Genomic DNA, 23593 nt, shown 5'->3' on the forward strand with positions numbered 1-23593 from the left:
CTGATTTGCTAGGCTTGCACTAGTGATATACATTAGTGTCTTCCCACTGCTCTGAGGACTCATCCTTCAAATTTGCATCACTTCTGTTACAAAAACAGCCGTGCTCACTTTTAAAGGTGAGAGTAAGAAAGAAGGAAACATTGGGGGTGGTAAGAAGGCTCTCTATAGATAGACTTAGTTCTCGCATGGCCCTGTAACATGGATCTGAGGTAGCCCTGACAGCATGAGGGCCCTGCAGTCCAACCAGGAGGTTTGCAGCTGTGACAGAGGAAGGATTGCCCTTAGGAAATGGCAACGCTTGACATTTGCATTTGCACCAGGGTGGACATTCACTGGGGCTGGATGTGAGCTCCTTACTGCTTGAGAAGAAGTTTGAAACATCTCTGCAGTCACAAATAAGTGACAGTAGACTCCATTTTTCCATCTCTGTTCCAAAACCTAGGGAAAGAAGTTATTTTCACATACATATTTCATGGAATTTGCGACAGCTACCTGACAATTGACATAAGAGCTTTTAGATGAGCTAAACCAGCAGAACAAGAGATGCCTGCTAGACCTGCTTGATGTTTTCTTAATGATAACAGAGGAGACTTGGCATATTAGTGTTTCCTCGAAGACTATCCAAATATCCACTGATTTAAAAGATCAAAGAAAACAGCAATGCTTTCAGTTACAGTGGGCATGATACCTGGGTGTACATTCTTGCGTAACTATTGACAGCTTGCCTGGATTTCTGGCACTGCATGGCGTTTGTGCACCAGACAAGAGACTGGTTGCTTGACTCTGGAGGTCATTAAGGCTGAAAGTTCTTAAGGGTACTTGGAAGAAGGCAACTCTAGATCCCAGTGAAGTAGCCTCAATTGCTGTCTGTTAAATCAGTTACCAACAGCTGTACAAAAGCCATTTTTTAAATTAGGAAGTTTTGTTTCTCTAGGGAAAAAGAGAAAACTGTAATGAAGACAAGGCACTTTGTGATGGTCATGTAGGCTGTGTGCGGCCCAAGCTGACCCAGCTGCAGACTGTCACAGTCTTGCTCAGATTTTGCCTCCCATTAGCTAACTGCGACTGCAAACATGCTTTCTCCTAGCAAAGAGGTGCCTTGATTCTCTTGTGAAGGAGAGGAATAGCAAGAGTTTGCCAGCAATAAGTAGGTAACACCGAGAAGCCCACCCAACTCCTGACAAAGGTGCTTGGGTAGAGTCCAGAGGTGCAGCTGCCTCTTAAAATGTGTTATTCAAATACTGAGCTCTTCAGTGTAAATGCACCTTATTTTTTGCCTTCAGAAGAGAAAAAGTGCTGACCACGCATAAGAAAACCAATCTTGTAGCTAACAGATACGTGATAATGTATGAAAGGATATTTATTCAGCTGAGTCACTTGTAGCCAGATATAAGTGACAGTTGTAGCAAGTAATAAGCTGTCATGTAGTGTTCCTTAAATGCGTGGATTTTCTGAAACCCTGCTCAAGGGGTCAATAGCAGAGCAGATGAAATTGTCTGCTGTATCACAGAGACCTGGAGAGTCATCTCTCCATTTCCTTTATTTCTTATTCCCCTGAAGTGGTAAACTTCTTTGAGAAATTCCTCCCAGAACAAATAAGCTTTCACTAGAAGTTGGGGAAAAGAACTGACTGTTTTGTTTGAGAAATATATATATATTTTTAATTCCACCTTTTTGTTACTGTTTCACATTGTTCCTTAAGAAACTAATCTGTTTATAATTACTACTATTTGTTAGCCAGTGCTATTTTGTTATTTTGGTTTTTACTCTAGGGCTGGCACACTTGCTAACGTATAGTTCAGTCACAAGAAAGACCAGTCAAATCAGACTGCTGGAATCTATGCTGCGCACATTTCTTGTGTGCCCTCATCTTGAGTCTTGTATTTGATGATTATTTTGTTTTAAATGGATAGAACTAGAAAAGGACGGGGAAAAATAAAAAGGAGACAGTAAATAATGTAGATCCTTCAGAGGATTCACTAAGGGGGAAAAGACAGAGATGTGCACGATAGTGAGTGTCATGGAGAAATTAATTAAGGAGTGACTAATGCATTGTTTCTGATGATATAAGACCTAAGGGGCATATGCCTTCCAATGGCATGACCACACAGGGAATTTAAAGCAAAGTTTTGTCATGCAGGGCATAATTATTTTGTGGAGCTCATTCCTCAGGATGGTACAAGTTCAAAAGAATAAGATATGTCACTGCCGAGAGGTCCATGGAGGACTATTAGCATCATGGTACTTTGGCAAGCTCTAGTTCAGAAAGTCGTGTGAGCAGCTGAATGCTGGAAGCTGAGAGGGTGCACTAAGGGATTTCTGATTTGAACTGTTTCTTATTCTCATCCTCTAAGAATCTCCTGCTATTAGCCCAAAGACAGGATACTGGGCCAAGATGGATTTTGGCCTGACTTACAGGGACATGTTCATGTACATAGCTAGCTCTCCAAAAGAGCAACACAGTGGAGGAGGCATATGAACATAGAGTATGCTCACTAATTCAGAGACATGGCCTGATGATCTATTTTAACAGGCAGATAACATGAAGCTAAATCCACTGCAACTTTGTCCAGTTCAGCTCACCTCAGTAAAGCCAGTTTACACCAGCCTTATGGTATAAAGATTGTGGTGCATTGTAGGGGAAGTGTTTTACACAACACGCTCATAATCCTGATCTCCTGACCGTCCAAGCTGTGGTACTTTGGGGGACCATTGTAGCATCCTCCCTACATACACAGACAGTTTTTCTCCCAGAGGAAACAGGGTGTGAAGTGGCACTGAATGAACAATAAGCTCAGAAATACCCCAGAAACACCAGGCCTCTGAAGGACTGACTCCTGTGTTAGGCAGAAGACCATGTTTCTCATCCGTTCCTCACTATGAAAGGGAATACAGCTGCCTGCAATGGCTCCATCTACAGACACAGACTTTCTCAGCAGAAAGTGTTTTCTGCTGGGATATGTAACAGCATGGCATAAACTCAACTCTTGCTCACAATTTAAATTCAACAGACACAGCTAACAGGTCTGAAACAGGCAAGTATCAGGTGCAGGAAAGTTCTGAAATTCTTTTGCTTTGGCAACAATTGATGGGTAACATTTGGTTTGTCTTTTTCTTTGTGTTTGTCATTTTGTCATTTAGTTCGTCTTTGTGAACTGGTTTTTGCTAAATCTATTGGCCTTTTAAAAATACATAAAGGTATATATCAAATTGGTAAATTTCCTTAGAAATGACTTATCAACAGCTCAGGTTATTATCTCTCTATACATTTTATCTCTATATAAAGTCATGTCATATTTATATTTCATATCTCGCATTTAAGTATAGTCTGAAATTGCTGAGTTACAGGAAATTATATGAAACTGGCTTTGAGTACTATGAAAAAAAAAACTATATAATGTTCTTCTTCAGATATGCTCCTACTAGAAATGTCAGATAGAATGTGATTGCAACAATTTCACTTTGAAATCACCTAAATGCATATAAAAATCAAGACAACAACCTCTGCAATAAGTTTCATCTTGCACAGAAAAAAACAACCTGACACCCACTAAAATTACAGAAAGAGCATGACTTTAATATTAGATTTCTGTAATCAAAATTGTCAGAGCCCTATTGTACATCAACATAATCATAATGTCTGAGATTCCTACCCAGAAAGCACAGTTTCTCTCAAACCTTCTGTTCATTCATTTAAAAGTGGTGTCAATATGTAATAGATGTCACTACTATATATGCATCTCTCATCCTATATTAGCACTTTTTATTATTGAATTTACTTTTGGAAGGGCTTTCCAACAAACAGATATTTAACGAATGTACAATACACTTGTATTGATACAGGTCGCTTATTTATTTAACTGTTAAAAGCTTGAAAGCCTCTTTTAGCTCTCTGTATCTATTTCTATATGTACAAATTATGAGACCTTGAATAATGAACGTGTTATTTAAATTGTGCTGTGACACTACATAATGCTGAGAAGTCATTTTCTACAGTTCACTATTCTCATAGTCAATGGTGCTTGACTTGATTACCAGTGCCTTATAGCCAGAGTAGATATGGGCAATGTTTTAAATTTGTTAAAAATTGGTTAGATAAAATTGTCTTGAATGAAATAGAGTAGGTTGGAGAGCCTATTCCTTCTGATAGTTTCCTAGATGAGTCTTTATTGCAATGCATAAAATATCCATGATAGATTACGTTTTCATATAAAAAATAGAATATAAGAGCAAAGGAACAGCTGAATGTTCTACCTGGACTCTGCACAACAGTAGTGGAGAAGCCTATCCCTGTCCGATCATGTTCCTAAATCACAATTCAGGACAACTCTGATTAAGGCAATGTTGTGCCAGTGCTTATGCTTTCATGGGTAATGAAAAGGTGAGCAAAGAGAGAAGTTCTTCGTATCCACTAGCTCCTCATTGGTCAGCGTACAAGGCAGGTGTAATGATTAGCATTACTGCCATCAGCTATCTGCCTTCTACTGAGAGAAAGTAGGGGGCATTGTGCCCAACACCGGTCTGCACCACCGGCTGCTCTGCTTGAGCAGCTTCACTGCACTAGGATCTAGCGAGTGCCCTCATCTTGGCTCAATTATCCCAGCAAAATTGCTTTTACCCTCCAGTATTGATTTGCTCAGTGATGTTAGTTTGACTTGCCCAGCAAAGCCACTATTTGTACACGTATTATCATAAGAAGTGTTTTGCTAGAGTAGCATTTGTGTATTCCTGTATAATAAAGCACTGTGATGTTAACTTACAATACCTGGGAGCCTGGAAAGCACAGATTTTGACAGATGAAAAGTAAAATGACTTTCTGTGCACAGCAAAGCTACTGAAGCCTGGTTTGCTAGAGGTTGTGTGTTCTTTGTCAGGTATGGCTGATGGGTATGACATATGGTCTTAGCTAGCACACTGCTCCCAGACAGAATGTGTACTGTGTCTCTGAGTTGTCTGCCTTTCCCCAGCGGAGCTCACTAAATTGGGTTACTCTCCTCTACTAAAAACTGTAGGAATTTAGTAGTTTCGAAGTTCATACATCTTTAGATATAGTTGAAAGGCAGATCTGAAACACAGCTTTGTTTCAGACCAAGGCAGGATCAAGCTGAAGTGTCACTGAAATCTGTTAATCTTTGGAGAATGCTTAAATTTCAGTGAATTTTCTGGGAAGTAATACAAAATTTCTGTTGGAAACATATGACCAGGCAGGTTACCTGTCTTCAGCCTGCATACATATTTCTCAGGACTGAATAAAATGCTATGGGTCGGAGTTAGCTGTACCCATGTCACAACTCTTCTGCTTGCTTTCACATCTCCTTCCTTTTCATGCATGTGGAAGAAATACTGCATTTGGTAGAACTGGTTTTGGTACTTTCCCCCCTTGCCACACGTACACACACACACAGAGGGTTTATTTTACTCTCCCCTCTTGCTTGAACTAGAGATAATCTACACATCCTTTTCCCCACGCCTCTTCCATCAATTTAAATACCTAATGAAATATTAACAAAATGAAAAGAAGGAATATTTATTCCGAGATCCTAGAATTCTTGTGAGAAGGATTCAAGCAGTTTATGATCAAATAGTATTTTTTAATTTGTCTTGATTCATGTGAAAGTAATTTGAATCCACATTAGTATTCTGTGAACTGATCATTAACACTTTTCAACTGATTTAGTAAACATATATTGCTTCCAAAATAAATAGAAACAGGAAAGGAGTACAGTTAATGTAGCTGAGGCATGAAAACATACACATTAACATGCAAGGCAAAACTCCAGTGTTGAAATGGGGCAGCACATCAAAGTTATTTTTCTAACCATGTTTCTGCATCTCCAGAGAAAGCTTAAACACAATAGACTGAACACCCTAAAACCCATTTTTAATAATGCTGCCTCATACTTCTTTCCAAAATGGTGTACCAGCTGTAATAAGTGAGTTGACACAGTTCCTCAGAATATTTGATATTCAGGAAAAGGTGGCAGGGAGAAGCTAAAGTGCACATCGTCCAAGGGACTTGACTCTGTGACTCCCAGTGAGACATTTCCACAGCCCTGCTTGGCCCTACAGGGCTTCTCTAGGGGCAGAGTCTGTCTGTGAAACCAAGGCCAGCTCTGATCTGAAAGCCATAAAACCACAATAACACATTGCTGTGTCCAAATCAGTAAGCTCCCTAAAAGCTTGAGCCCATCAATACTGAAGTAATATAGCTCTGTCATGTTCAGATCAGTGCTGGCACATGTCCTGCCAGTGTGACAAGCAGGTGGAGGGGCTCAGATCTACCTGTCCGTGCACTGCCTCTGCTGCCAAATGAACAAAACCCCAGCAGGCTGAGTGTGGAGCAGTGTTTAAGCAAGCTAATAGGTACGATCTGTAGTATTTAGGCTGTTTACCTGACAATAGAGATCTTGTCCTGAAGGCAGAGATAGAGACATCTTTCTTCAAAAACAAACCAAGGAGAAATCCTTCAAAAATGTGGCAAGGGCACTGTCTTGCTTCTGATTAGAGTCTATTGGGGTACGGGGAAAGAAACTTTTTATTTTAAGCCTTTCTATGTACATAAAATGAAAACGGTTGTTTGGGCTAAAGAGACAGAGCAAGGGCAGACCACCTTGTTTCCTCTCATGGCTGAGATCCTTTCCTTGGGAGAGAAAAATCCAGTCATTTATTCCTCTTTTGTGACCTGCTGTTGTGTTTCACTTTAAATAGAAGTAAGGTCCCCTGGAAATGGCCTTTTTCCTCAGAAGTTGGTGTGCTACCTGCTGAGCTGTTGGGCAAAAGGCTGAGGTTTCCCTCACCCAATGCAAAATTTTACTTGGGTTGATTTTGTGAGAGAAGAATGTTTATTGCTAGGGAGGAATTATGTTAAGCATTATCTTAATGCTTAACAGGGAAGTCTTAATGGCGCAGGAACGGTCTGTTCCCACGTGCCCAAAGACGAGCTGGCGGGGAAGAAGACCGGCCTGGCTCAACAGAGAATTGTGGCTTGATCTTAGGAGGAAAAAGAGGGTTTATAAGCTTTGGAAAAGTGGGCAGGCCACTAAGGAGGACTTTAAAGAAGTAGCGAGGCTGTGCAGGGACAAAATTAGGAAGGCCAAAGCTCATCTGGAGCTCAATCTGGCTACTGCCGTTAAAGATAACAAAAAACGTTTCTATAAATACATCAACACAAAAAGGAGGACTCATGAGAATCTCCATCCTTTACTGGATGCGGGGGGAAACTTAGTTACAAGAGATGAGGAAAAGGCGGAGGTGCTCAATGCCTTCTTTGCCTCAGTCTTTAGCGGCAATACCGGATGTTCTCTGGATACCCAGTACCCTGAGCTGGTGGAAGGGGATGGGGAGCAGGATGTGGCCCTCATTATCCATGAAGAACTGGTTGGTGACCTACTACAGCACTTAGATGTGCACAAGTCGATGGGGCCAGATGGGATCCACCCAAGGGTACTGAGGGAACTGACAGAGGAGCTGGCCAAGCCGCTGTCCATCATTTATCAACAGTCCTGGCTATCGGGGGAGGTCCCAATCGACTGGCGGCTAGCAAACGTGACGCCCATCTACAAGAAGGGCCGGAGGGCAGACCCAGGAAACTACAGGCCTGTCAGTTTGACCTCAGTGCCAGGAAAGCTCATGGAGCAGATCCTCCTGAGAGTCATCATGCAGCACTTGAAGGGGAAGCAGGCGATCAGGCCCAGTCAGCATGGCTTTATGAAAGGCAGGTCATGCCTGACGAACCTGATCTCCTTCTATGACAGAGTGACGCGCTGGGTGGATGAGGGAAAGGCTGTGGATGTGGTCTACCTTGACTTCAGCAAGGCTTTTGACACCGTCTCCCACAGCATTCTCCTCAAGAAACTGGCTGCTCTTGGCTTGGACTGGCGCACGCTTCGTTGGGTTAGAAACTGGCTGGATAGCCGGGCCCAAAGAGTCGTGGTGAATGGAGCCAAGTCCAGTTGGAGGCCAGTCACTAGTGGCGTCCCCCAGGGCTCGGTGCTGGGGCCGGTCCTCTTTAATATCTTCATCGATGATCTGGACGAGGGCATCGAGTGCACCCTCAGTAAGTTCGCAGATGACACCAAGTTAGGTGCGTGTGTCGATCTGCTTGAGGGTAGGAAAGCTCTGCAGGAGGATCTGGATAGGCTGGACCGATGGGCTGAGGTCAACTGCATGAAGTTTAACAAGGCCAAGTGCCGGGTCCTGCACCTGGGGCGCAATAACCCCAAGCAGAGCTACAGACTGGGAGAGGAATGGTTGGAGAGCTGCCAGGCAGAGAAGGACCTGGGAGTGATGGTGGACAGTCGGCTGAATATGAGCCAGCAGTGTGCTCAGGTGGCCAAGAAGGCCAACGGCATCCTGGCTTGTATTAGGAACAGCGTGACCAGCAGGGCTAGGGAGGTGATCGTCCCCCTGTACTCAGCTCTGGTGAGGCCGCACCTCGAGTACTGTGTTCAGTTTTGGGCCCCTCGCTACAAGAAGGACATCGAGGTGCTTGAGCGGGTGCAGAGAAGGGCGACGAAGCTGGTGAGGGGCCTGGAGAACAAGTCCTACGAGGAGCGGCTGAGGGAGCTGGGCTTGTTCAGCCTGGAGAAGAGGAGGCTCAGGGGCGACCTTATTGCTCTTTACAGATACCTTAAAGGAGGCTGTAGAGAGGTGGGGGTTGGCCTGTTCTCCCACGTGCCTGGTGACAGGACGAGGGGGAATGGGCTTAAGTTGAGCCAGGGGAGTTTTAGGTTAGATGTTAGGAAGAACTTCTTTACAGAAAGGGTTGTGAGGCATTGGAACAGGCTGCCCAGGGAAGTGGTGGAGTCACCATCCCTGGAAGTCTTCAAAAGACGCTTAGATGTAGAGCTTAGGGATATGGTTTAGTGGAGGGCTGTTAGCGTTAGGTTGGAGGTTGGACTCGATGACCTTGAGGTCTCTTCCAACCTAGAAAATTCTGTGATTCTGTGATTCTGTGATCTTGTACAACTTAAGCAGCTTCTCTCTAGGAAAACTCCATAGTAATTCCTCTGCAAAAGCTGTGGGTGCTTTTGGTGCCATGTAGCTCTCTGATAACAACTCACTTTGTGTGCAATGACCATGCAGAAGGGAGAAGATCATACTTGTGTTTATATGGCTTCTGCAGCACGCCCTTCTTTGTCTTGGGTTTCATCTAGACTTTAAAAGTACTGAGAAGATTTGGATTAAACCTTATGCCTCATGCTGGGAGAATGGTTTAGCTTAGGATCTGCTTCTGTTTAGACTCTATCACTGTTATACCTTATAAAAGGTCTTTTAGAAATAGGGTAAATATCTGCAGTGCCCCACTTTGCTCTGTGTTCTCCATCAAATATCTCAGGGTTGATCTTGCCACAGTAAGGTGTGTTCTAAATTTTTTCTTTCTACTCTGGCACATCATCAGTAATGGAGTATTCCTTCCCTGGAGAAACCCAGAACCTTTTTTTTTTAATTTATTTTTATTATTATTATTTTTAATTCTGGTTCCATGTTAAAGGAAAGATTTTTGCAAATACTGCAAACACAATTGCTGACTGGCAGCTATGTCTCAGCTGCACATATGGAAAGATGGAAATTTTTTGTGAAGAGGCATAAAGTGCTTCTTGAAGCAGAGATGTGAATTCACATCAAATGGAATGTGCACAGGGGGTCCTTTTTTTGCATTACATTATAGAAAATGGTTCATTGTAGATTATCATTAATAGTAATGATCTGGACCACACTCACGTGTATTCAATTCTAATTAGAAATGCCCCAAGCTACCAGAAATGATGCACCCAAGCCAGTTTCCTTAGGACTACAGTCATCTTCTACATAAATACACCTTTAACCAACAGCATTTAAAAAGAGCAATGATGACATCCAGAGGACAGATAGTTTAATCATAGGTACTCCAGGTATTCTCAGCAAATTTCCTGGGGATATATCCCTTACCTACTTTTTCTGTTTAAAGTCTGTTCCTATTAAATCAGTTATTGACAGCCTGCTGAGTTCCTTTAATTCTTAGTTTTTATGAAACTGACCTTGTGAAGTTGAATGCTTCACCCCCAGTGCAAAAATTATATGTACAAGGTAAACTTTTATTAATTTTGTCATTTCTGTGTGCACTATCATTATATGTTATCACTGAATCCAACTGAAAAGTGAAGCAGTCTTTTAAGCTATTGGTAAACTTCAGGTTAATAGCTGTCTGGCTTGCTTCGCCTGCAAGTGCTCCTACTGTGGAACCTCTCCCTATATGTAGGTTTTTATCTAATCTGTCTTAGTAACCTTCCATACTCTGGTTTGGCAGTTAGTTTTGGTTTTGATTTTGTTCACAACTGCAAGAATATTGGCCAGGTGCACCATATGTAGAAGTCACTACGTAGAAAAGCCTCTGAATTCCCCAGAAATACGTAAGGACAGGCGTCTATTTTATTGACAAATTTGGAAGAGGCACATTACCAATGTTAGTCTATTAAATACAGCTCCACAATCAGAATTTAATTGAAGCATGTTACCTATAATAGGTTCAGATATTTGTGTTCTTCAGCATTTTATGAATTCAGAAACAGATGGGCTATGACCAGGAAGCAGTGGAGAACAGACTGGCGTAAAGCAGGTTGGCTCTCTGACAAGTGCAGGTACAGCTGTGGTATGTATTTTATTCAGCATGCCCACCTACTGTATCAGCAGCCTGCCCTACCAGCAATTCAACTACAACTGACTTAATGAAGAGTAGAAGTAAGCATGAATCCAGACTTTCCATGGATCATAATATTTGAGAACCCAGAAGAATCAACATGACGGAAATCATGCCAAGTAATTTTTTTCTCCATCTTTACATGCAAGAGATAACAAAAGTGTTGGCATTTTGAGGGGGAGGAACACAAAATCTAATCAAATTATAGGATATTAAAGTACTTCTCTTTTGGACGTTGTTAATTGCTTTGTTTTACACAGAGGAAAGAAACCTTAGCATGTAGTAGTTTATAGCTTAAATCACCATAAGTGTGCCAAGGAATGTGATGAAATGCTGGCTAAGACTGCTTCTGTTAGTAAAAGAAGAGAGATTATATGGATGATAGGGGCTGGTTTTTGAAGGTTTCATGCAATAGGTGTGCAAAGGGCATTTTTGCTCCTATTTGTACCACTGTAATCCTTGCATATTTGCAAGTCTCATGGGGAAAATTTCTGTGGCTAAAGAGACATTGGAAAAGAACCCTTGATCTGAACATGCCTTAACTGGAAATGTTGTATTTGCTATTTTTTGCATAGATATTTTGGGAAGGAGGTGTCTCTCTTTGTCTTTTGGCACTCCTTGTACATCTGGTTGAATAACCTTGCATTTAGGTATATATTTTCTATCTCTATTCCTATATAACATCATATATTGTAACCTGCAGTAACCTACAGTAACCCACAAAGTGAATTTGGATAAACAACAACCCATAATTATTTTATATGGTAATTGTCTGACTTGAAATATTGGGGTAATTATCAAGTTCAATTCCTATGATCCCTGCAATTTCTATGAAACCTGGAGATGTCAGTACTTGAGTTCTGGCATATCTCTTAAAGTAAAATTATACCACCTAAATCTAAGGTCATAATTAAAGATGTAACAAAGCTAAGTGAAAAATTGCTGTATGTTTCAAATGAAAAGCAGAATAATCTCCATAATTAGAGACGGTGCAAAATAAAATTAACTGGCCGCCAATTCTACCCTTCAGGAGATACATACTGCAATCTGCAGGTGGACAAGACTCTTGTTGGTGAAGCTGGACAAACGCAAAGGGGAAACCTGGGTTGTGGGCCTGGAAAAGAAATTAAAGTTCCATTTGCTTTGGAAGGCCAAAGGCTTTAAAACACAACTAAATAGTTTTTAAAGAGATCTGATGAGCGGAAAAATATGCAACCTAATTGCTATGTATCTGTATACCTACGTAAGCATCCATGCAGGTATATTGTAAGCATGTATGTGGACTGGTGCTTACATTTGAAAACAAAATTCTGAAAGGTTCATATGATTTTAATGACCCTTCGAGGGCCTTATTTTAAGGCTCATTAATTTGCTGTTGTTCAGACGCTGTAACAGTGGAAGACATCTGGGTTCAAATGACAAAAACACAACTGGGAGTGCCACTTCAGGACAGTAAAGCAAAGAGCTGCTGTCCAGGAATTCAGTTTCACAGAGTGATTGTGCTGGCTGAGCTGTATGTGCCATGTATCTTGCTTATATCTTGGACTCTTAAAGATTTTCTTTTCTCTCGTTCTCTTGTCCAAGCTTCACATTTAACCTTTGAGGCAGTTCTGAATGTATCCCTTCATAAATCATAGTCCAGTAGCACTAACCTCAGGCAGCTCTTTAGTGTTTTTGACTCCCTTCTCACACTGTTCCTCCTCAGGCTTCTGCTGGTCATTCTCATTTCTCTCCTGATGATTTTGTCACTTCTCTTCAATGTAAAACTCAGGGGATCTATGAGACTGTGCACTGTGACTATGTTTGTGATGTTGGGGCCTCTGCCTGATGCTACACTTCGCTTCATTTACCTTTCTCATTTCATTGCTTTCCCCATGTTGCAGCAGTGCTGCCTGCCCCCTCCTCCCCCTTACTACTGTGGGACTGACATACTGTCCATCAGACCCTGTCCCCTCCAGCCTCCACCAAAATATGCTACCTTTCATGTTGGTGACTCCCTGAAATACACTACATCTTCTGTGTCCTCTAGAATTTTTTCCATTTAGTTTTAAATGTCCCCTAGCTGTTCCTATGCTGAAAAACACCTCTGGACCTAGTGATCCTTCACAAGCTTTTTAAAACCGTTCTCTGGTATTTCTTCTGTCAGCATTTTTACAGCATTTCAAGACTAGTTGGTGTCACAAAGCGGAAGAATATTTCACAGTGAGAGTAAAATATTACAGTCAGTTCCATACAGGCTTAGTTCTGAAAAGTCACTTAAGCAAAGTGTGATGTTGGATGAAGGGATTAAGTGATGGTTCTTTGAGATTTGTCCAGACACAAATGTACCTAAGCTGTAGCTCAAACTTTTTTTCAGATAACAGGGAAAAAAAAAAAAGGTATGGCAAATAAAAATAAATAAATAAATAAATAATAATAATAATAATAATAATAATAATAAAAAGGCATCGACTTTTCATCTCCTAAAGTACAGAAATGGTTCCATAGAAGACCTGCTAGAAATTATCCAACTATCCCATTCTGCAGCATCAGTCTCTTCGCTGCTGAGGTAGCCGGGCTCAGCAGGGGTGCCCTGGGCACTGGCATCCAGTTGTGTTGGCAAAATATCCTCTTGCTAATAGAAACACTGGAATGTGATCTCCTGGTTGTAGTGAGCTCCCGTGAATGCTGGATGAACCTCAGAGTAGCTTCAGCCTTGTCTCTTCTGAACCAGGGTGCCAGGCAGTCCCACAGCTGGTCATACCTAATGTCTGTGGTACAAAATCTAGGAGAAATCAGAACTGATCCTGAAAAGAGTTTAGTAAAATGATTCAGGAAATCTGCTTGATTAAAGGGGCTCTAAGCATAAGGATAGCATGATATGAGTCCTACATTATTTTCATAACTGCAACAACAGACACAGCTCAGCCTTCAGATCTCCACAGGTGTTTGCAGGGAAAGCAGGTGGTGAGCTGAGAAATTTGGCTGAGGAAAGCACTCAGGTACTGTAGTGAAGAGCACAAACAAGATCTTAGATAAAGAGATGTTCCTCAGCTTCAGAGTAGCGTAGACCAGGAGTAATTGTTAGGCTCAGAGTTCCCTTTGCTGGCTGTGATATGAGTGTGATACTGGTGTCGCTGGAAGAAGGCTGGAAGGTGTCTGCTCTCTATGCCAGGTGCACCAAATCCTGGTTAAATTCGCCCAGAAGCTTTAGTGAGAGCTGGGAAAATTCAGGGAGGTGGTGCTGTAACTGAAGTTAGTCTCTTTAATTTCCCCACCCAAATATAAAGCTTCATACTTTCTTTAAAATAAAGTTGAAAGGAGACAAAGGACTTAAACTTTAAAGCCAGGGACAGTGAGCCACTTGATCTTTTCAGGTGCGTGCAATCACAAGGCAGAGGAGCAGAGAAGACAAAAGAGAAACTATAACGGGAGATCATGTTTTTCATATGTTAGGAGTAAGGGAGACGAGTTAAAATTTAATGGAGAAGGGCTTTCACAAGGCATTGCAGCTATAGTGACAAAAGCAGAAAGCATTTTAGATGCTGTCATGGGGGTAAACTGAAGGAGAGGGAGACGTAAGAAAGTAGATGATGAGAAAATTGGAACAGCAATATTATTTCCTTGTCCTCCTTTTGGTTTTGTGTTTTCATTGAATGAGCTGTGAATAGGTCAAAAACAAGAGGCAGAGCAAATTCTGTAGGACTCAAAGTGCTCTGTAGCGTCTCTGCCAGACAGTGTATATCCCTGCTGGAAAGGATGTTGGAGAAATAGCATCCTTTTCTGATAGTGACTCAGACCTGAAAGTGAGAATAATAGCTCTGACTCAATCACAGGCTGTTGTGAAGGGAGATTAATGCCAGGAGACATGGCCAATTCTCTTTCTCTGTGTCAATCTACTTTCAGAATACAGCACATGCCAGTTATTTCTCTTGGACAGGAAAGGAAGAGAGCTGAGATGAGGCAGAGATAAAATCTGGAGTGTAATTAAACAGGCATTTTTCATATCTTTATCTTTCTGTTCTTTCTGTTCCCTCTTATGCTTCTGTGTGTTGATCTCTCTAAAGCTATTGCAAGTGGGGTGGATGCTGAAGGAATAGCATCTGGTTTTGATGCCAAATAAGTACTCCATGTTTTATCTGATACATGACAAGACACTTATAGACATTTTTATTGTGCATCTGATTTCATAAGGCATTTATTAGTAGTCCATCATACAAAAGCATTATATTACTGGAATTGTCACATCTTGACATCAATTTTCAATTTAGTTTCTGCATTTTCCTCATGCTTCCAACACTAAAATATTCAAATAATTGTGATTAATGAAACTAAGATTGCAAGTAAGGTAGCTTTGACTTGTTGTATTACACTAATTTTCTATGTGACCTGGTATTAGAGGTCAGTTTAAGATAGGGATAAGTAACTTTTTGTTGTTAAATTGATATTTCAAGTCTGTCCACAGTCATGAGCGGCCAAACATTTTTAATATCTCTTGGGTGTCTGGTGAGTGGGGTGGGATGGTCCCAGTTGCATTCTCACTGAACCCTCTGCCATAACTGATGGTGGTCAACTCCAGTCCCCTATTCTGCTGGAGGACATTCAGGGTAGCATCTGAAAAAGTTTTAAGACAATCTGTGATACTGATATTACCCTCAAAGGGTCTTCCATTGCCCTGGGTTTGTGGATAATATGTTTGTCTGAGTTACACTAGCTTACTTTTGTTTTTAACGCTCCATGATGCAGCTAGAATGTCTCAGGCCACAATCTGTGATGTGAGACTCAGCCACAGCCTGTGCCCCTGATTAGATCTCCATGATAAAACTCCGTTACCTGATGTGCTGACCGCTCTGCCCTGAGAACCTCACCCTCTCTGAGGTTTAAGGAATGGTAACCTCCCTCTTCAATGCTTGATGAAATCCTCTTCGAGTGTGGATTGGATTAATATGTGAGAATAAGTTTGAGAGTAAAAAAGACTATACAAAAAACTACTGAATCTATTATCATGTGAGGCAAAGGCAGCTTTACAGATCTTTTGGGTGCTGAGATACAGTGAAAGTGCAGAATGTACCAAAAGGGAGCATAGACTGAATTTTGTCACCTGCTGCTATCCACGAAAAGGGACCAGAGGTCCATGGCTGCAAGCTAAGCTGGAAGGAGCTTCAGAGACCACAGGATAAGAATGGGTGTGATGGATTAGCAGGGTTCTTGGGCATCAGCTATCTCCCTCTGTCTGCACTGATACTTGTGTGAGCCACAGGGAGACTATGGAGTCCAGATGTGTCCTCATGTCTGAAGCTGCATTGTTTGTGTGCACATTGCACAAAAATACAGCTCCATGCAGTGTCCTGCTGTCGCTGTTGGTTGTGAAGGGAATGGTTACGGGACCAGAGCTTGCTATTGAGCCTTTTCCCATGTCTTCACTAATGTCTACTTCTTGTTGAAGGTAATCTGTCATCAGGATTTGAATAATAAGTTGAAACTGGAGCACTTGCTCTGTGCATTTCCTTCACTGCTTTTAGGCTTTCGGTGTTACAGATAGGTGCATCTGACAACTTCCTGAAATCTGTCTCCAGACAAATATGAAAACCTGAAAAAAAGTTAACTTGGTTATAGCAATGCTGCACCTGCACACCCAAAAAAGCATGTACAATGGTGTCTGATCTTTGTGGAAAATATGAAACTAGGATCAGGTTGACTGCTAACGTGCAGTCACAGAAACTGTAAGTACACACTGCACTGAGGAATTTCTGCGTGTTCCACTGCCATTTTTAAAAGTCAGACTTCCTGCATGGAAATAGAGGTTCAAAGTTAGAGATAGCCTTTCCAAGGAACAACAACAACAAAAAAAAAAGGTTATAAGAAACATACCATGATTAATTAATGTATTTCTTTTGTGCACACAGAAGATAATGCTATGATATTTTGTGACGATTAATCATCTTGCATGTGCACATTCATCTCTTACATGCCTGGAAAAGGCATCCTGCATTTTGGGACCCCTTCCCTCATTATCAGAGTCAATTTGTTAGGTTTTATAAACCTTTTCGGAAACTGATTAAGCTTCATCTAAAAAACAGTTGGATTTTTGGCCTTCAGTATTCCTATTACTGGGCAGCCATTCCAGGGCTTTTATCCATCCTTTGACAGCCAAAACCATTTTATTTCCAACCTTAGTTTATTCATTGCCAATTTATGTCATGTGAAGAAATGAATGAATTATCAAATATGCCAGACTGCAGAATAAACAAAAGTGGTGTCACTAGCACCATATCCAGCATTTAGAGAACAGAACTAAAGTAGATTCAGAAAAGGAAAAAAATCAATGCAGAAGGACGTATAGCTAATTATCAAGTACAATAAATGACTACCATGAAAAATAGGCCATGTCGAGAATAATCTCAGTCAAATGCAGCTAAAGACTGTACTCCTTAATCCGTTTAAGAATTGAGAGGCTATTAAAACCTGGAACATGTAAATCAGTTGTGAAAGTTTACAATTCACTGAACCTCACGTATCTGCAGGTTGGTGTGCACAGGGGGAATTCCAGCATGTCACTAAGAAAACTTAAGGTTGCCAAGACTGGCTGGCATGGGAGAAACCCACTACCAGCAAGTCTCAGATTGCTGGCAAACTGGTGTTAAAAAGGGTGCTGCGTTTCGCAATGAAGTGCTCTGATGATGTGGATGCTGTGACAAGATTTCTATGAAAGGTTCAGAAGGTGAGATAAGCATCTGCCTCCATTCTTTACAGAGCCCTTGGGTTTGACAGTAGCAAAACATATGCTGCCTGGCAGGTGAGCCCACATTTAATCTACATAGCACTTTCCTTTAATGCCTATGGTCCTGTCATGGGCTGCACTGCACGTACAATGGCATTTAGTTGGTAAAGCAGGATATTCATTCCCAGACTCGGGATTTTTCTGCAAAATATGTAGGGGTTTTAGTATGCCAGGGATGCAAACCTGAGGCAAGTCTGAAGGGCTGGGTATTGAAGCATTTTGAAATTCTCATAGTTCTGGTCTGGAGATCTGCAAGTGCTCTTATCTTTGGTGGTCTTGATTTACATCAACCAGAGTGTTATTCCTTTCTACAGGTGAGATTGTTGAGGATTTGGGAGTACTAGTCAGATTTGAAATGAAATTGTGTTCTCACTGGACTCAGTGATCACCATAGAAAACCCTTCTGACAGCAGTGCATGTATTCAGTCATTCCCAACAATGCGTAGATTTTGATGATCGCATTGATGAGCAGAGGAAAATATTAGCACCTATGCCCACCAAATCAGATAGTATGTCATCACAAATGGGGAAATTTAAGTAAATAAGGGGAAGCAACATATTGTCTATTTGATATGAAGGGTCAAATGCAGAGACTATTTCACTTCCCTGTCACTATGCTATTTTCTTAGCTGTAAGATAAAAAATACCTCCTATCTGCTCTTCCAGTGTCATCAACGTGTTCATTGTAATTTACTTTCTTACCTATTTGCTCACACGCTTATCTCTTACTTGTGTTACCATACAAAGAGCTTCCTATGCTTCACATTGGTCTCTTAGCATCTACTCTTCCTTCAGGATGAAACTTTTCTTTGTGTTGCATTACTATTGACTGCTTCAAGTTCTTAAAAAAAAAAAAAAAAAAAAAAAAAACAGCTTCCTGAGCTCAAGGTCATCAGGGATTATAGCACAAATAAGTAAATCAATGCATTTTAGGTCATTTGGAAACAAGGTTTATCGGCTGAGAAGCACTGCAAGAGAATTTGAATTTTGTTGTTGAGCCTACCTCAACTGTTTGGGTGTTCGGCTGGCTGCAAATGAACATGCCCGTACCTCTGAGAAGGCCCTTGTGGCTTTTCAAGGGATTCAGCATGGATATAAAATTCCACAGGAGGGCCATAAATAGCAGAACTGTTCGGAAAGAAAGAAAAAAAAGATGAACTCATGCATCACAGGTATTAAGATATTAATAAATAAATTAACTTACCAGAGTGCAAGACTGACTTTTTCTGTAAAAACAAAACAAAACAAACCGAAAATCTGTTAAATTGTTAACCTGAGTTCTAGTAAACACAAGAGATACTATTACAAATAGTACAGTGTGTGTTACCTTTCTCAGTATAGTAGTTGTCCTCATTAATTGAGAGGCCCTTAAAATGTGTGTGTGAGTAAATGATGCGGTAATTTGTTCATTAAAGTATTTCTACATCCCAATATATGCACATCTCAACTAAGCTGCAATTAATAGCTAAGAAAATAAAAACAAACTTGACTTAAGTCATGAGCTATCAGTAATGATAATAAGGTTACACATTAAATTAACTTAGAAATCAAAACTATTAAGCCCAAACTAATAATTTCCAGGCACAAGACAATAATTTGTTATTTCAGACAAGCCAACTTTGAAGGGATATGAAACAAACAGAGAAAAATGAGTTCATATGCAGTTGTAGCAGATATCACTTATCACACAGTAATAAGATAGTGGACAGCCCAGATTGCAACTGTGAAATATAGATAAAGCAAACTTGCAAATGTGATCATCTGTAACACTGACAAACAAAACTAAGATAAAAGAATGGAAGAGGAAAATAGAAATCTAATTCAGTAAAATGCAGAGCACAAATTACAGAGTAAACTAGAAACACTCCTAAATTAATAACAGTAAGATAGAGTCCAGTAGTAAATTTGAACGCAGTTGGTTGAAAAGCACATATTAATGCTCTCTTTCCCTCTGTTGTTGCTTTCTCTGCCTGGAGTGAGCACTCCTCAGAGATTTTGTTTCTCACTGCCATGATTGCTCATTTTTTTCAGCAGAGATAATGAGATCGAGGCAGGAATAGCCTTCTTTCATTCTCATATTCCATTTCATTTTTCTCCTCCAATTTGCACCACAACAATGGCAGAGAGAATATCACCGGGGTGAGTTGGGAATGGTTTGTGATTGAAAGGGAAGGCATGATCCGCGGAGTTGTCCTAGGCTGAGCTTCAGGTGGGACTGGAGCCCACTTTTCCCTCCTGTCCTCTCTGAGCTGCTTTTTTCCATCTTTGCTTGAGTAAATGTGACCATGCCTGTGACAAACAGGGAAACTGGGGTGGGCCGACAGGGGGATGGGGAGACAGCCATGAGAGTTTTTGGATGCTTGGTTCTTCCAGCAGTGCACCAACCTCCAACAGAACTGGGAGGAAGGTTTTTTTAACAATAATCCAAAATCTGTGTGTGCTTATTTTCAAGACAAACTGCTCGGAGCTATCCTAGATAGGAGCTTACAGGCACTGCTCAAAATGGAGGCGCTTTGCTGCCTCACGGATATCACCTGGAAAGCACAGAACAGGAGGAAATGGTAAGGAAGGTGTGTGCACTGCAGTGCACTTGTGCAACCAGAAGCCAAAATTAGCAGGGGGACCATCTAATTGTATTTGTTCTGCTTACAAGTAGATAACCCCCCTGCTAATTTCAGCTTCTGCTTACAAAAGTGCTCTGCAGTACTTACTCCCCCCTTTCCCTCCTGTTCTCTCTGTGATGTTTTTTTTCTCCTCTCAGATGTAATTTCCTTACATTTCCAGCTCTATTTTCTCAGTCTTTTCATCAATATTTAATATTTGAGTGGAACAGTGGGCAGTTACCTTCCTTTTCTTTTTCCCTTTTTTTCCCCTCTAAGAGTGCTGGTACTCAGCTCTGGCTGCAGAAGCGCTTGGCTCCTGGGAGCATTTGCTCGGTTTGAGTACTGCCTGCATTAAGGAGCCAAAGCCTAACCTGAGGCTGCCAGAGGGGGTTTAAAAAAGGCAATAATGACTAATTGACCTCTTTAATGAGCTTAGGAGTTATAAAGTAGATAATTGCAGTGCATATGACATATTTTATCTAGGTTTTCAGAAAATCTCTGATAAGGATCTACATGACAGGCTGTTTCTAAAGATGAACCTAACAGGGGCTGAGAAGGACATGGCATAGAAATGCATGGGAGGAAATGAATTTTCTGTGCTGAGGGATCTTTATCTGCCAAAAGGGAAGAGTTAAGAGTGATTAATACCTGGATTCATAGTTTGATTTTAAATAAATTACCTAGCTAGAAGGACCCACTGTAAACGCACTGTATTTGCTGATGATACTAAATTATGATGCATACTGAGCACAAAATGAGTGGCAAGAAATATTTATCGTGCCTTAGATCAGCTCAATAATTGAGCTGACACATGGCAAATTAGATTTATGACTGGGAAATGTGAAATAATACACATTCCACTTGATACAGAGATGGCAAACGTAAAATCACGCTAGAACACTTGGACAAAACAACTTTTACTAGAAGATAGCTATTCTAGAAAATATGTACAGGAAGAGAAATACCACAAAAGCTGATCCCAAATGGGACTGGCTTTGGCACTTGGTGTTCTCTCTCTTACAGTGTATTGCTCCAGCCCATTCATTATTTGTTTTTCCAGTTCAAAGCAAAGCTCTTAACTTGCTCGGGTTTTCCGAGATCTGCTCTCCATACCTTGTGGTTTTATTAGGATGAAAACAAAGAAGTGAGCTGGAAGTGAGGTGGAAAAGCAGGGAAAGTGGAATAACTGAACTTTTAAAATGTGCTGGAGTGACCACCTTTAAAAGACCACTTTATTTTACCCATATATTGGTGACATTAATTTCAAGAGGAATGAAAAGAGCTGTTTTGTAGGACACTCTACTGGAACTTAGGTGGAATGGGTGATGTGGGGTTGGCCATATATCTGTCTTTTCACAATACATATGGTCTGTGTTGTTAAAACAGCTTATGGCTAAGACTTGAGGCACACACCTGGATCTTGGGGGATCTGATGAATTGATTGTTTAATCCAAATCTAGTAGCCAAGACAGTGTCCGTGTGATGGTTTTGGTCTTTCAGCATTAACACCAGCACTTCCCGATATCTTTGTGCATGGCTGCTGTAATTCCCAACAGCTACTTTTCATCTCCTCACTGTTGTGCGTCTCTGAATTCACTGGATTAACCAAAGTCTACTCTTCTATTTTACTTCTCTATTTCCATTTTAATTTGCCAGGTGGGATGGGCAGGTTCTTACTAACAAATGACAATAGAAGCTGGTGCTTAGGAGAATTTTGTGGAAGGTCTAGTGATGCAAGGAAGAACAGGGGGAAACTGCTCACAGGCACAGGCAATAGAGAAAAATACGGATATTTGTAGGAGAAAAGACCAAATAGACCATCAAGGATGCCAACAGTGACAGAGTAGAAGCAGAAAAATAAGATATATCTGACTCGTTTTTTAAGGGAAAGGCTAAACTGTGACATTTGGGTAGGAGACTGTGGTTCTTAAATGCATTACAGCAGAGGAAGAGATGCAGTCACCCTAAACAGTCCCAATGACCACAGCACACCGGTATATCTTAGCTGACACCTTGATTATTGTCATAACACACTAAACTATGTGACTCATTAAAATTAACATTATCAGAATTAGTCGTCTTGTTTGCAGCAGGTGGATGCAGACTTATTTCTATGGTGTATGCTCCTCCTTTTGTTTTTTCAGTCATCAGGATGGTTTTGGTTTCAGCTTCCAGTGTTATGCTGATGACAGATCTATGTGATTTGTTTCCTGACTACTCAAAGCCATTTAATCTCTTTGAATTTACTTTGAATGTCAACATTTTGAAATGTCTCTATGAAAATCTGTCACCATTCTCTTAATTTTTCCTTCATTTCTTTTACCATCTGAGCTCAGATTCATAAAGGCAAGGAATTGCCTCTTTTTCAGAATCATATTACATATTCTATTTACAAAGCCATCTTTTTATGGCTGGAAACATCTCACAAACCAAACATAGGCAGAAAGAGAAATAAAAGGCTTACCTTTGTAGCATATATTCATTTCCCCGTGGTTTCAGACTACTAGAATTTAGTGGCATACTTAACACTTTTGATTCAGCTTTTAAAATATACCTTGTTAATAATGGATTTCTGGTTCAACACTATAGGCCAGATCTATTCTTGCTCTTGCAATTGTCAGTGCAATTGGACCTATGCTTTAATTTTAAACTGGACTTCTTATGGACTTACCAGGCAGTTTGAAAGTAAGAGCCTATGTTTCTGAGTGTCTGGATGCTCTTGGTATTTCAATTTTTGAGCAGTCTCCTTGAGACTCTCGAATAATTTTGCTTCCAAAGTTTTAAGTCATGAATGTTTGGACATAAAATTTTAACTGGAATTTATCATTGAGATGAAAAAATTGATAGCCTTTATTTGTGAAGAGGAAGAATCCTGTCTACTTTTCTGTCAAATTTCTTAGGATATAGGACTTCCTCCTTTTAAGTGAAAGAAACATGTGGTGGTAAGAGATTAAAATAGAGAGCAGCTAGTTTATCACTGTAAACAGTATCTTCAAGTGCTGAGGTATAGCATTTTTAAAGTTGCATAATATGTGTTCTAGATGCTGGGAATGAGTGAATTTTACCCCTCACATCCAGCTCTAGAAAGACGCTGTCACAAGTCTATCGAAGAACATGGTAGCTCTATAACAAACACAGGGAAATGTTTGCAGGATGAAGTCTTAAAAATGGTGTTTTAAAAAATGGCGCTAGCTGATACTTGCGTAGATCTGTTGCTGAAATCCTCAAAATTTTGCTGAAGATACTGCCTACAGCTTAATTTCCATTTTCTAAGAAGTCTAATAAACCAGGTCTTTTTCTCCCTGCCACAGAGATGGATTGGTCTGTTTGGCTGATTGTAGGTTATGATGTGGAGAGTGCCTTGTTATCTAGTAGATGATCTCTGCTTTTGAAAAAGAGAGTACATTTGTATGTATTGCTGTATGCTTCTTTACACCATTTGATACTATTGATCACAGGAGCTTCTTTCTTGCCTCCAGGAAGCTTGAGGGGTAAACAGAAACACCCTTAAATGACTTAGATCCTTCATCTCAGATTAAAACCAAAAGTTTG

General features: G+C 40.7%; 1 protein-coding gene and 1 long non-coding RNA gene across 4 annotated transcripts in view; one reads left to right on the forward strand and one right to left on the reverse strand.

Annotated features, from left to right (window-relative positions):
- The window catches only part of LOC311437698, an 85075-nt gene that overhangs the window by 48549 nt on the left and 12933 nt on the right, over positions 1-23593 (forward strand). The window lies entirely within an intron of this gene.
- ELP4 (elongator acetyltransferase complex subunit 4) overlaps positions 1-23593 on the reverse strand; it is a 273117-nt gene that overhangs the window by 29716 nt on the left and 219808 nt on the right. The window lies entirely within an intron of this gene.

The sequence above is a fragment of the Aythya ferina genome (genome assembly GCF_964211825.1).
Source record: "Aythya ferina genome assembly, chromosome: 5".
In the NCBI taxonomy this organism is placed as follows: Eukaryota; Metazoa; Chordata; class Aves; order Anseriformes; family Anatidae; genus Aythya; species Aythya ferina.